The following is a 13894-nucleotide window of genomic DNA, read 5'->3' on the forward strand; positions in this document are numbered from 1 at the left end:
TTTTCATTTCAAATCCCAAAACACGTCTTTGGCGTATCATGTTTCGCGCGCGGGTTGTGCCTGAACGTGTCTTTCTTGAGACGCTCGAAAAAATTTCATTTCGGATTCAGATCAATCGAATTGGTTCTTCGGTGATAGAGAAAAGGTCAACATTTTGATAGGCATTGTCATTTTCGATCGTCGATAACTCTGACAGAGCGTCACCCACGTCACAAACTAACGCTTTTGCAATTCATCGGGGCCGGAATTCACTGTAAAATTACAGTGGCAATAGTGATTTCCGTTAGACGATAATTCCATTACTCGGAACATATGTCAATCAACTCTCGAACAACTGATGTCGTCGATTTATCAATCCATCTTGCACCTCCGATTCGACCGCACACTTAATCGTCATTACCATTTTAAATTGATCGAAACCAACGGTTCGCGTTGTGCAATTACGAATTCTCGGAAACGTACTCGATCAAGCGAATTGTCAAAGACCATATCGGAAAGGCTTGGCTTGGAAATTTTTACATACCGGTCGCACCACGACATTATTATCAGATAATGGAACGTAATGGCTCTATTTAATTCCTGGCCACACGACATAAATCAAACCGACAATAGCGGAAAAAATCCGTTCCCAGTTATGAATCGCTAAGAAATTATTTATTAATGTGAGCTTAGGCGAAACAGAAAGTCGTGTGAGGAAAGTTCCGGCACCGAATGAAAAAAACTCTCCATTGAGGAATAAATCAGGAGAGTCAACAGAACGATCAATAACGAACACTTGTCATTGTCGTGTTTTCTTTTTTTTTTTAACAAATCTGCAACAATTAAATTGGAATCGGATCGATTCGGCGGCGACCGGTTCGAGCAGGAAGGACGCGAGAGAAATGTTCCCAGACCAGCTTTTACTGCAATACATCATGATTTACCTAAAGCGTAGAGATCGACGATAACAACATTATAGAATATATTATGGTGAGTAACAATTTAATCTGATTTCGTATTGCGAAAACATTTTACTACCGAAACTGGATCATGCGCTGATAGACAGACTCCGGTCCAGCCCGGAAAATTAAATCCCAATTCGCGGAAGCACCGCCTCTCATCAAATTGTACAGTTAGATTTTTATAAATTAAACATATGGAAGAACTCCAGGTGAGCCACCATAATTGCACGATTCCACGAAATAACCACGCTTAATTATTGGTAACTGTACATGCGACGGCGAGGGGAAGTCCCGAGCCGCACAAGACTTATATGCAAATAACTGCAATCACTCCGGTCGCCCGTGAAAAAATCACTGCTGACGGGGAAAATTAAAGGGCCCCATCGCGTAATGACACCACACCTGGACTGCAATTTTTCTCTGGGTTAACGAAGCGTCAACTCGCAGCGCCCTCTGCGCCCGGAGGAATCCGATTGTTTCGTCCGGGATTACCATAAAACAATGATTTAAATGTATAATATACACCACTATTTGATAAATCTATTGAGAAAATGCCTACGCTGCCAACCAGTTCGCCCACCGGGCCCCGGCCGTATAATAAATTTATTTAAATCCACCGAAACGGAGGTGTGCCACCATTACCGCCGTATAATCACTTTTAATTTCATCGCGGCCATTTCTTTCGGGGAAAAAATCAGCGTGGGCGCGGTCCAAATTAGCGGAGCAATTAAAAGGACAACTCTCGACGGGGCCAAGGACCAAATTCCGACACAGACGCTTTCGTCCTTGCCAAAAATTTTGATATCGCTGGAAAACATTTGGTCTTTGATAGAGTTTCATCCCCGAACTGTTGGTGAAGTCTTCTATGGATTTCCTCGTAAAGAAAGTATCAAGTGGTTGTTCTGTCATCGTTGGAAACGGCAAACAAAAATAATTGCTAGAGTGATGGTAGTCCGAAGGGATTCTAGTAGGTCCATTACATTATCCAAGAAAACTTCAACTGATTGTTCTATCATCGTTGGAAACGGTAAACAGAAATGAGTTCAACAGTGATGGTAGTACGAAGAGATTCTAGAAGATCCATTACATTATCCAAGAAAGCTTCAAGTGATTGTTCTATCATCGTTGGAAACAAAAAAAAAATTACCGAAACAGTGATGGTAGTACGAAGAGAAGGTCCATTGGGTTATTGAAAGAAGTCATTTCCTTGCAAGGCAATTTTCTTGCATTTGGGAGCAAAATTCCAAAATCTATTTGAACTTTCCTGGTAAATATCAAGGACCTGGTCAGATCAGGTCAACTTGACAACCAAAGGCAAAAGGAGCATTTATGAAGAGCAAACTTTGTTGGGAACAATAGGGTTTAAAAATGTTTCTGAGGCATAGAAGATTAGGATGTAGTAGCAGGGACAAGAGAAAATTGTTACGTGTTGCTATCGGAGGCGGTGAAAATTTGAGCAAACAGAAAAAGGTGGCGTAACGACGTCAGGTTATTAAAAAGTGAGAGTTCATCGGTCGGGATGATACCCTATCAGCCTCCAACGGCTGTTGCCACACGAGTGCTCGCACAAAATCGTAACCGACACGATCGTGATACTGGAACACGGTTCTGTTACGAAACGAACGCATGGACCTTCGCAATAAACGTCTGGCGTTTTATTTATGGGAGATCGATGGGTTCCACAGATTAGAAATTAGAAAGCAATTAAACGTGCCCAACGCGCGGTAATTCATTATTCAATTAAGCCGGAGCTAAAGACCTGCCCAAAAGAGATTAATCACGACGTCTCCGACCCGTCTCTGACACCTGATGCTGCGCCCTCGGATGCAGTCGCAAGATAAACATCGCAGGTGCTGTGCGAATTGCAGACCAAATATTGACGGGCATCGTGTACACAACGCAAGAGACCACATTAGATCCCATCTCTCGAGACGGATCATTAAAAAAACTAACCGATCCCCGCTGCGGGCGCACCCTGCAACAGTTATCTCCATTGTTGGTAGACCTGTTCCACGGAGAGGCGCTGCCACAAAAATCTTTTCAATTAAGACAAAAATCAAGGAGATTCGTGCCGACTCGCCGTTTGCCTTTCATGAATTGCCTGTGACAACTAAAATGTAATCCTGACGAGGAGTTCTAAATTAGATAAAGAGTGACATTGTTGAAGTAGTTTCAGTCTCGGTGTCTGCCGTCGTTTACGTAACCGTCGGAGATGAGACCGGATTGTTTTCCCAAGGTCCTGCACCAATTTGCATCACCTCATGGTGTCTCTATCCCTCGGCGCTTATTAAAAATTTCAATATATCGCGTGTACGACGCGGAGGAAGGTTAACCGGAGCCATAAATGAAGAAAAACGGAATTACAATAAAATGAATGCTGCCGTTTCCAGTTTATGGGTGTCAGGTCGAGCAATAAAAACGCGTCGGATCAGGTGTAATTTAATAGAATTTATTAAAAATGGCGCCGGACCGCATAAATTTCGACATTTCTCTAAGAACGAGTCTCCTGCAACTTTTACAAGACTCGAAGAAGAAAGGAGTCACCGGTCGAGCTCAAAAACCGAATTAAAAACACTCCAGCAGCCGAGGCGAAAAAATACAAGTCCTGCAAGTAGCTGTCCGATCTCCGCATTTGCAATCTCGACGCCCATAAACTTGATTTGAAATTAATAACATCGCCTGGGGGGCGAAAAAATATCGGAACGCTCCTTGCGTACGGCATTTTCTGATCCGATCGCCGATCCGATAAGCCTTCAACACCTTTCCGAGGCTCGCCAGTGTGAAATTTACCAACAACCGGAGAAGACAACGTGCCCAACACCGGAAACTAAATACAGTTTTGATTACGAACACCTCTGCATGCATATGTAAACCGGAACGATGAAAAACGAGTCGCGCCGTTAGGACACGCGTTATGGATTAATTTTAATATGGGACAGGAAGGACATTAAGGACGTCTTCGCGACGCTAATGGGAAAGAAATAGGTTCCGCGATAGAAACACAACCGACACGCAGCCTACGTTTTCGACGGCTCATTGTGCGCCCATCTTTACACTTTCACAATAATTCTTATTGTTTCCACGTATAATGTTACTTTCCTACCATCCATTAACAACATTCTCTACCTTGCCTTGTTAAGAATAAAGTTATGTAACTTCGGTAATGTGCGTTCGGTGTAACTCTAGTAAACAAAGTGCTGCGTACAGGGTGGGATCAAGCTGAGGCCGCTTTATGGAGGCGTTATTCAAATTAAGCTCGCAAAACAACAATTTTAAATGACAATTAAGAACATTTTACCTTCCCGGGCTAGCTCTCGCGACAAATAAAAAACGCAAATCTCAATCTTAATTTGTGTCCGCGACCGTTGTCTATTGTCGTTGTGTCTGCACCATAAGGTCAGGTGAAATTACAATTGTTTATCGATTAAAAGACACCCACGTACTTCGTGACGCAACAATAAATTTCCTCGTTCGTTTACCTTAAACGTAGGTACACCCTAGAAAGTTGTTAACACAGACGAAATTAACAGATACATATCTACGAGTATGTATTTCTCTGGTCCCATTACTTATAATGACTGTCAAAACAAACCGGTGAATTTTCCACGGCGGCACTCCTAATCGAATCTGACTTGACAAATTAGCAGTTTTTGTTTGGAAAAAAAAAGACACATCTAGATTGAAACCCTCGCCCCGAATTTACACGAAGAGCGCAAGAAGAGGACGCATTTATTAAAATGATGGCGGCAATTTTTCGCTTTTCCCAAATGAACAAAACAAACAACTTTCCCCCGGTCAAGTTTTCCGAACTGTTCGGAACATGTTCGTGTTCATTTGTCGGAGTTGCTCCCAGCGAATTAACTATTCATGATACACAAGTTTTTCCTGCGCGTAACGAGTGACTCAAAAAAAATTAATTATTTAACGAAAACACGCAATTAAAATGCTTTCAAACTGACTACACCCAGTGTCATACATTAATCGGTTATTACTTGCACGCATTGGTTTTTTGTACTCGATGATTAACCTTCCGGTGCTCCGATCTGCTCGGTTGTTGGCTCCGATCCGAAGAATTACACTAACCGAGGATAATAACGTACCCTTGAAACTGACCCAGAGCCATTTTCTTTTTTGCCGGAGCTTTAATCCGAAACTAATTATGTTGTCGGTTGGCGGGGGGTCAGAAATTGTTAATATCATATTCCCACAACGTAAGTCTTCACTTTGGAAGTGTAAATAAATCCGGCGATTCTAATTAACAAATCCGGTGATGTGACACGACTGGTACAGATTCAGGATTCAAGGCGATCCCGGAGCACGTCGCCGTCAAATTAACTTATAACCGCGTACGATTAATTAATTACGGCAAAGAGAAGCGCAATTGTGTCGTTCTGTTGCCGGATTACCCGGATTATCCACTCGAGAGACACAAGACAAACGGGAATTACCATAATCCTAAGTCATCTCGCTTGAATCGTAAAAACACGGCACTGTTGCCTCGGTCAATCACATTCCGTGGAGTTAGTACCGACACGAATGCACAAATCGGAGATGATCACCACACTGCAGCCACGGTTCACCTCCTGGAAGCACACCCGGACAAAATCCCATAAGCGGGAGCAGCACAACCGAGCACTGTCGACGCACACGACTCTTCGATGTTGATAGAAGAACGCGCGACCGGACGACTGGTCGTACCGTGCTTGTTGCGGAGGACCGACCGGTAACTTTGGCGGGGCACCGGAGACCCAGGGGGGCAAAAGAGAGAGTGATCTCGCTGGTTTCTCAACGGACCATCGCACTACGGATGCACGATGCGCCGTGGACCTGGGCCATCGCGGCCACAATCGAAAGAAGAAAATTGTGCTTCGTCACCACGAGGGGAAAAATTCAGCCATTATTAGGTTTTACACCGTGACGGACTGTCGAAAGGGGTCATTCGTCAAAATGAGGAAGCGGCGACGAAGAAGTCGACGTTCGAGGTGTATCGGGTCGACCTAGAATGATAATTTCGAACGGAAGGTACTCATAAATGGGAACTGATAAAAAGTTAAACGAATGCGCGACGGCACTTTATGAAACGGAGGGCAAAGAAACGTTCTTATAAATTTTCAATACGACTATGACTGCTTTCATATTTTATGAGTTTAGCGGTCTTTTACCGACTACTCGCAAAATTTTCTGCTGAATTCCATTAAGAATAGATAACGGTGAAGCGGACGAAATATCCGGCTCGAAGGACGATAAATAGCGGGCGATCGAAAAAAGTTTCGAGTTGAAACTGGACTCAAAAACGAAAAATGTAAATAGTAAAATAACACAGTTACGAAATAACAAATCCTAATTTAGAGATTTTAAGAATTATCTTTCCACAAGAATACATATTTACATTTACAGTGCCTCAATTAAAAACTGTTGTTACTCGTACATATGGAAATTATAATTTTTACTAAATGTTGGTTCCAGCATTAACTTGGTACCTATAGGTATTGGATTTTCTCATGGGCTATGAATCATATCTGGGCAAACGAAGAATATCGGTCTCAACTAGGCGCTACAAACCGACCGGAAAACATCGTCATTAGTTACAGTCCATTCAAAAATCAAAAAACCACCAACGTCGCATTTTCCTCGATAATTATTATCGGCAACGCTGTCTAGTGTAAAATTTGGTGAGAATTGTAATTTTGAGGTTAAATGTTTTCTTATTCTGGCCAGTTTTCAGTAAAAATATGTAATAAGAATTAATAAATAACCAATAATAAAATAATTTGAACGAAATTGAAAGCAATTGAATTTTATATTGAATCAAATACATAAATGTAATAATTCTAGTTACCAATATAGTACGAATAAATAACTACCTTGGGTTTTCTAAATTTTACCAACATAAAGCAACAGATGGTGGTTTTTTGATTTTTGAATGGACTTTATACATATTAGTGTCGTCTCTCTCTCGTCTATGTGCATGTAAAATAGTCGATGTTTTCAGTTTTCGTTTACAGTTTTCACTGCTTTTTCGCTCCGGCTTCGCGCAGATATTTCCAAGGTCACAGCCCATGAGAGAATCTAATACATCAACTACCACTCTGTAAACATTCACCTCTCCTTTCTTCCTACAAGAACATAAAATCCATTTTAGAATAAAATAGCAAATATGTAATGCTTTTCTCGTGAAACTACCATTTACACATTTTATTTTACACTCATCCCACGCTCCGGAGTCATATAAAAATATTGTGAACCGTAAAACCTCTTCAGAACGATTTAAAATGTTAAAAACAACATAAACACTAACATCTTAAAACTAAAATTAACATGTGTTACTTTTTTCGATTTTTTGCTCCTCCTACATTGAAAAAAATAATAGAAATAGAGCAAGATGTGATAAAAACATCTGCTTAGTAGGTAACAAACATACTAAGAAACAGTCACCATTGTGAAAATGTTTAAATATTAATATCCTTTTCTCCCCTGGTTCCCAGTAACGTATGTGCAAAAAATTTGTGGTCAGTAGCTTCTTCAGCTGTCAAACGTCATTGATTCCGCGAACGAGCAGTGGTGCCGATTAGATTTTTTACAACAGAGTTCTCTTTACAACCAACCAACGAGAGTTTTCCTGATTTTCTTAGTGCTAACCGACAGTTTTTCGCATTTAAATAAGTATCAATTAAAAAGCCGTCCTGTTTGACGGCATTTTCCTAACGCTCGTTACATCCCTACTGAAACTGTCAGCGTGAATAAATTTTATCATCGGTGAACCTTTGCGAGTCGGAACAATTGTGAAACATTTTACTGCCAAAATATTAGCGGCAGAGAACATCTGGATCGGTTCAAATATTCGTCAGGACCATTCGGGATACCTTCGTTACGGCACGCATAAAAGTAATGAACAATTAGAATGCAACCCTTGGAAAAACTCCCCCGAACCGGATCCTACCTGGTCGGTTTTATTGTTATCGTCCCATCCCCTGTTTACAGCTGCTGAAGGCCAAATGCAAAATCATCGCCGTCCTTGCAACTTCTGACCGATAAAGAAGCGGGAAGTGGGGCTGGAAGATTTTTAAGCAAACATTATTTTAGGCGTGCTATGCTAAACTCCGGCTTTTCCCGACCGACCAAAAACAAGTTTATTATTCTGGGAATAAACACAAACCGACCTACGAAACTTGGGTAGTTATAATACCTCCTTATAACAAAGTTCGCAGATTGGCATGTCCGGGCGAAACCGATTCTCCGCTACGTTTCCCCCGGAACAAAATACCAAAGCACATAATAGTGAGGCAATGAAAACAAACAGCACCCCCTTAAAATTGCGACTATAAAAGTTTAGTTTTACCGTCCCACTTCTATTGTTGGTGGCGAATCTAGGTCGCCCGCACGTTCCGACCACTCGGTATGGGGAAGCTCTTAATTTCATAAATTTTTTAAGTGGTTTCCACGGTTTGCCTCGCAACCATAATAACGGGACGAATTTTATGTCGTCCGTAAAGCTCTTCGAGGTGCCCCAACTCGTCGCTAACACTCGATGTCAACAAAGAAATTAATTTTTCACGCAAAAAATTCACCTTCGCAGCAGCCTTGATTCGATGGAAATGGACGTAATGGTGTTTATCCGTGTGCAATTACAATTCTATTGTAAGCACGGTTCAAACCACACGCACATTTATTTGCGAAAACCTCAACAACACACATCACAAACAGATTAGGCAACTTTTCTGATGAATCAGTTTTCCGCAAGGTCTCCACTTGCGCGAGGACCTCTTCGTCGAACAATTCCCAACTCCACTAGAACTAATTGGTGCATTTATCGGAAGTGCAGATTAAACGAACCAATGAATATTCACGAGTGCCGCGTTTTGCAGACGTTTTCCATTTTAGCAAGATCCAGCCCGTGGGCGCTTTCGGAATGCCGCAAAAAACTACGAAAAAACCTCATCATTTAGTACAAAAATGAATTCCGTTAGGCGTTAGTCAGCAATGCACAAATGTGATCAATGCACGGCATTAATCTTCATTATTCCGTGTACGCCATTCATCGTGCCCACAAAGAACACCACGACAAGTAGCATATGGAATGCCTCAATTAATTAAAAATACCGGGAACCAATTGGACGTGGTTGCACTTATAAATACCACATCCTTGTACCTCCATAATCGGTCAAGGAACCTCAAGTGAGCACGAGAGGAAACATCTGCACTTGCAGCCTTCCTTATCGCCGTCTACTCACTTACGTTGAGAAAACACATGCAACACACCTAATGCCCCTATAAATCGCGTCCAGACTCTTATTAATAAAGTGGACGCTAATCTGCGCTGCCTGGTGGATAAACAGATGTTTATGGACGCGAGCCGATTACCTCGAGTCGAATCGTCCCGTATTGTGATCGATCGAGCCGCATCGGATGCGAAATTAATTGACAGACGGACGATTCTTCTCCAGTCGAGAGCGATCGAAGATGTAACATGTTCTTGGGGGAAGACCGATAAGGTCAAAACTGCGCCTCGAACGAGGAGCCAGTCGAATGATCAAATTTTAAAGTCACGTGTGAGAATTTCATTTGTGAAACCAATTTCCTGCCGCATCTATTGTCCTCTTCTTTTTCGTTGGTCTCTTAAACGGCGTTTTCTTGGGTGTTGTTATAAACGTTGCAAAATCACTTGGGAGTTGGGTTGTGGGTGTCGTTACACGTCAAAAGTGACCGAAACGAAAACAATCCTGTTGCAACGATCTGATCGATGGTGGCGTGTTTTTGCGCGAATTTATAGTTTCAGGTTTTTTTTCTTGAGACGCTTAAAATGTCAATACAACTTTTTGGCAGAGGCCCAACCGCTCCGCGGTCAACCTCCTCGGTGTGATGCCCCTGAGCTTACTCCACGTCTAAATATAAAATCGAAAACAAACATCTTCTAGTCTATTGGATCAATTAGTAAACACAAAATTAAATCCGAACCTGCGAGAACTGGTTCCACCGTAATAACATTATTTCAATCTTAATTGGAGAAAAACTCGTTCCCGATGATGAGGTCGTCCTTCTCTCCATTTTTCTCGATTCAAATTGAAACAAACGGATGGATCGTGACCTCGTGACTAGATTAACTGGCACCCTGGACGACCGAAAAAATTCGTACTATTGCAGCCTGCAGTGCAGTAATGCACTGATGAAATTCCTTGGCAAGCTTCCCCCTATTCATCTTTTTGCGAAAAGAAACCGTAACAAGAATGGAACAATTCCTGCAGTCGTTTTCCAATTATTTGTAATTTCCCGACGTAATGAAATCCAGTGAGAACGTGAAATCGGTAAATCTCGTACTAGTGTGAAATTGAGAATGATAAAGGCGGCATCAAAGAGAATCGACTGTCTGGATCTCAATAACAAACTGCCAACGATGAAATTCCTGCCTCTCGCACATATTCCTAGTTAAATCCGCGATCATAATCATCTGTTCGGCGGGAATTTTCTTCTTGTTGCCGTGATCTTTTAACCTTGCCGGGGAGCTTCGAACCTCCCCGTACGCATCGACCTCCACGCGATCAGCCACGGTCGGCGCATGAGGATCAAACTCAATTGTAAAGTATTCCTTCAGTCGATCATTATCAGCGACAGAAAGTTTGATAAAATTCGTCGTTTTATTAAGTTTAAAATTTTATAACTCCAAGCAGTGCAAATATTGTAGTGCAGCGAATATCATTCCTGAAACATCCAAAATCATCAGAACTTTCGGAAGTTGTCGTCAATATTGATACATACACTTTTGTTAAATGACAGATAACCGCAGAGTAACAACTAATTGTGTCATATGCTATAAAACGAAAAATTTATATCAATGTATGCATCGCTTGCGCACTTATAACAGAAAAACTACTGAAAGTATCTTTATGGAATTTTCACTAATCGTTCGTGGCTCTTTAGTTTTAGTTTTAGTAGAAACTGAAGTCATAATCTTGCACGGAGGCGGAGCAGTAACGAAAAAGGTGACGCAAGTCGGAGAATTTTTCTAGTAAGAATCCGAAGCAGTTGTTTAGCTAGGAGGTGTTTACAAGGCACCCTAGAGCAGAGTTCCTTGATCTACATTTATGATTATGACAGTGTTATGGAATACATTTTTGCATGTCAGAGATAATGCAATTAAATTTGCGTGCTTGAATTCGATACTGTTGCGTTTTATAAAAATAATCGTGAACATCGACTAAGGTTATTGTTTCTAATAAAAAAAAATGTTTTTCTCATCATTTTCATATTGAATAGTCCTAACAGAATCTAAACCAAAGACTGACGCTGTTTTGGAATATGAATGTTACAACATGATGACGCTGGAATGCACACGGCACCACTCGTAAATCACTAATTTCATCAAGAAAATATTGAGATTTGAGATGGCCTTGTTTTCCCCTAACATAAACGTACTTAATTGAAAACTAATAGGTTTTCACTTTCAAGGAAGGTTTATGCTAATGGGCAGCAATATCAAATCGTAGAAGGTCCAGCTGCCACCATTAAACATGCATAGAATGACAAATAGAACTTAATAGACTTCCTTTACAATTCACTGCCCACTAGGATCCAACACACATTAAACTTGTAGAATGTGTGTTTCTCCATCACGATCCTTTAAAATAAAACATTATGACGGACAAACAAAAAGTTAAAACGTTTTGTCTACAACCATTTGCTGTGCTTGAAATACGCAAACTTCTGATGAAAGTGTTCTAAAAAAAATGCTCTAATTTTTTTTGCACCACCATTGAAAAAGTAGTTCGTTTGTAATCAATATTGCCCGTCTAAATGGGTATTTTTTTCACTCTGAATAAAGCACTGTACTTTATTTTTATTACACCTGGATTTAGCTAAATTTTGCTTAATTCACGAGATAAATAAAAAATTACCTGACAGTGCTTCATGATCACATTTACCACGATATTCGCTCATTTTATGGAAGTACATACATACATAATTGAAAAAGAATTCTAACAATGAAATAGTTTTTGACTTTTAGTTGGTTACCTAAGTTACACAATGGTAAGAACTAATGTTAGAGGTGCTGGATTCTCTCATGGGCTGTGACCTTGCAAATATCTGCGCAAAGGCGGAGCGATAAACCAGTGAAACATCTGTAAATGAAACCTGAAAACGTCGACTATTTTCAAATCCAAATACATATTCATATGTAAATAGATGAGAGAGACGACACTAAAGTAACGAATGATGATGTTTTCCGATCGGTTTGTAGCGCCTACTTGAGACGGATATTCGTCGTTTGCGCAGATATGACTCATAGCTCATGATAAAATCAAACACCTTTACATAATTCACATTTTGAAATTAAAAGAATGCGGCAATTTTTTTTGACAGATACAATATTTGTTGAAAAAGATTACCTCTGTATGCAACTTATGTGTAAAACACTTTTTTGCGTATAGCATTACAACACCTGCTGCACTCGTGCGTACAAAATCCCCACTTCCAAAAAAAAATAGAGCTTTATGCATACGTAGCATAAATTATGTACTATTTCGGCAAGAATGTATTGATATAATATTCAAGCTTGAAATATTATCCAATAATGCAACATTGCCGCAAAAATATAGTTTAATTCCATCTGATAGCCATTTAAGGAAATTTCATAACAATTGACAACAGGTGTTTTCTTTACTATTTCACGATATATTGTAATTTTTTTGTACTGTGTTTTCAGCCAACAACTTGTAGAATATCATACTACGTCTTCTTAACTAGGAAATCATTATAACAGTTTTTACTAAATGTATGTAAATACATGTATCCTTTTCCGAAGAGAAATTTCACTTAACAACACCTGAACGGAAGTCTAAAAAACAGACTGATGGGCAAGATTCGAGAAGATAAGCAATTATAAGGAAAAAGAGGAAAAAACCTGTTGGAAAAGAATAATGCACATAAAGAAAAAAAAGGTAAAAGCTTGTTGTATGAAGAGAAAATTCACGTCAGTACGGCGAGTAATGAGTAAGTAGTGAGATTGATTTCATAAGAGAAGATGACCACGCAGAAGATGTAAAATTATACCTGTAAGGAGAAACTCGCAAAAAAGGAGTAATGTTCCATCACGTGGAATACATAATCACAAACAAATTGCATTAGCAAAATGGTACGTCTCAATATTGAGTTGCAAAATGTAGAGAAGCAAATAAAAAATCCAACAAATTGTCTTGGAAAAAAAATGAATCGGTTAAAAATGTACGTAAATAGTTATTTTTATCGAGGCTGCGAAATCGTACTTTGACGAACCGAGAGAAAAATTGTCGCCAAGGCCGCTTTGCCACCGAGGCAACACAATCTCCAGATCGTCAAAGGATTTCGTAGCCAAGGTGTACACAAAATTTTGTGTGCAACCCGAAAATTTGTAATTATAAAATGAACAACTAAAATTTCCTTCACTGTCAATAAAAATAAAGTGTACTCATCCAGAGTTAGTTATTATAAATTGTGCATAAATTGAACAAGAAGAATGTGAAAACCGTGTCGGATAATGTTGTACTGGCTTACCTATTTATTGAAATTTATTTAATGTGGAAGGTAAATGTTAAGTTCTGTTATGCTAGGTTGTATCATCTGCTCCTTTTTAGGTTATTTTAATCGTGGAAATATCAGCAGCCGTGCAAAGACATAAATAAATCAAAATGTCTTGATGACATTCAGGAAATGTTACGAGATATTCCTCTTTTTGATCGGTGAAAAATTAACCAAAATTAACCTAATTCACATGTGTATGTTTTATATAGATGATGGATCGATAATGGGGATCTTTCTTATCGACTCTTTCTCAAGTTCTCATGCGGCTGTCTCATTTGAAATTGGCGGAAATTTCAAACCGGATGAAAATTCTGTACTAATAGTGGCCGTTCGTGACACAAAATCAAACTTTAACTGTAACCAATCCAGATTTAGTAAGATTACACCGGAAATATGCAGAT

General features: G+C 40.0%; 1 protein-coding gene across 8 annotated transcripts in view; it reads right to left on the reverse strand.

The window, feature by feature from the left end:
• Positions 1 to 13894, reverse strand: part of DIP2 (disco-interacting protein 2) — a 142839-nt gene that overhangs the window by 90673 nt on the left and 38272 nt on the right. For 4 of the 8 annotated variants that reach the window (XM_069048128.1, XM_069048119.1, XM_069048109.1 and 1 more), the window contains exon 1: positions 5390 to 5634. The exons of 1 other annotated variant lie outside the window; for it this stretch is intronic. The gene's annotated coding sequence lies outside the window, so the exon portion shown is untranslated. Of the gene's footprint in view, positions 1 to 5389; positions 5636 to 13894 lie in introns of those variants that run through there. 3 more of the 8 variants (XM_069048146.1, XM_069048092.1, XM_069048081.1) reach the window with 1 other exon arrangement.

This window comes from Tenebrio molitor, chromosome 1 (assembly GCF_963966145.1).
Source record: "Tenebrio molitor chromosome 1, icTenMoli1.1, whole genome shotgun sequence".
Taxonomy (NCBI): domain Eukaryota; kingdom Metazoa; phylum Arthropoda; class Insecta; order Coleoptera; family Tenebrionidae; genus Tenebrio; species Tenebrio molitor.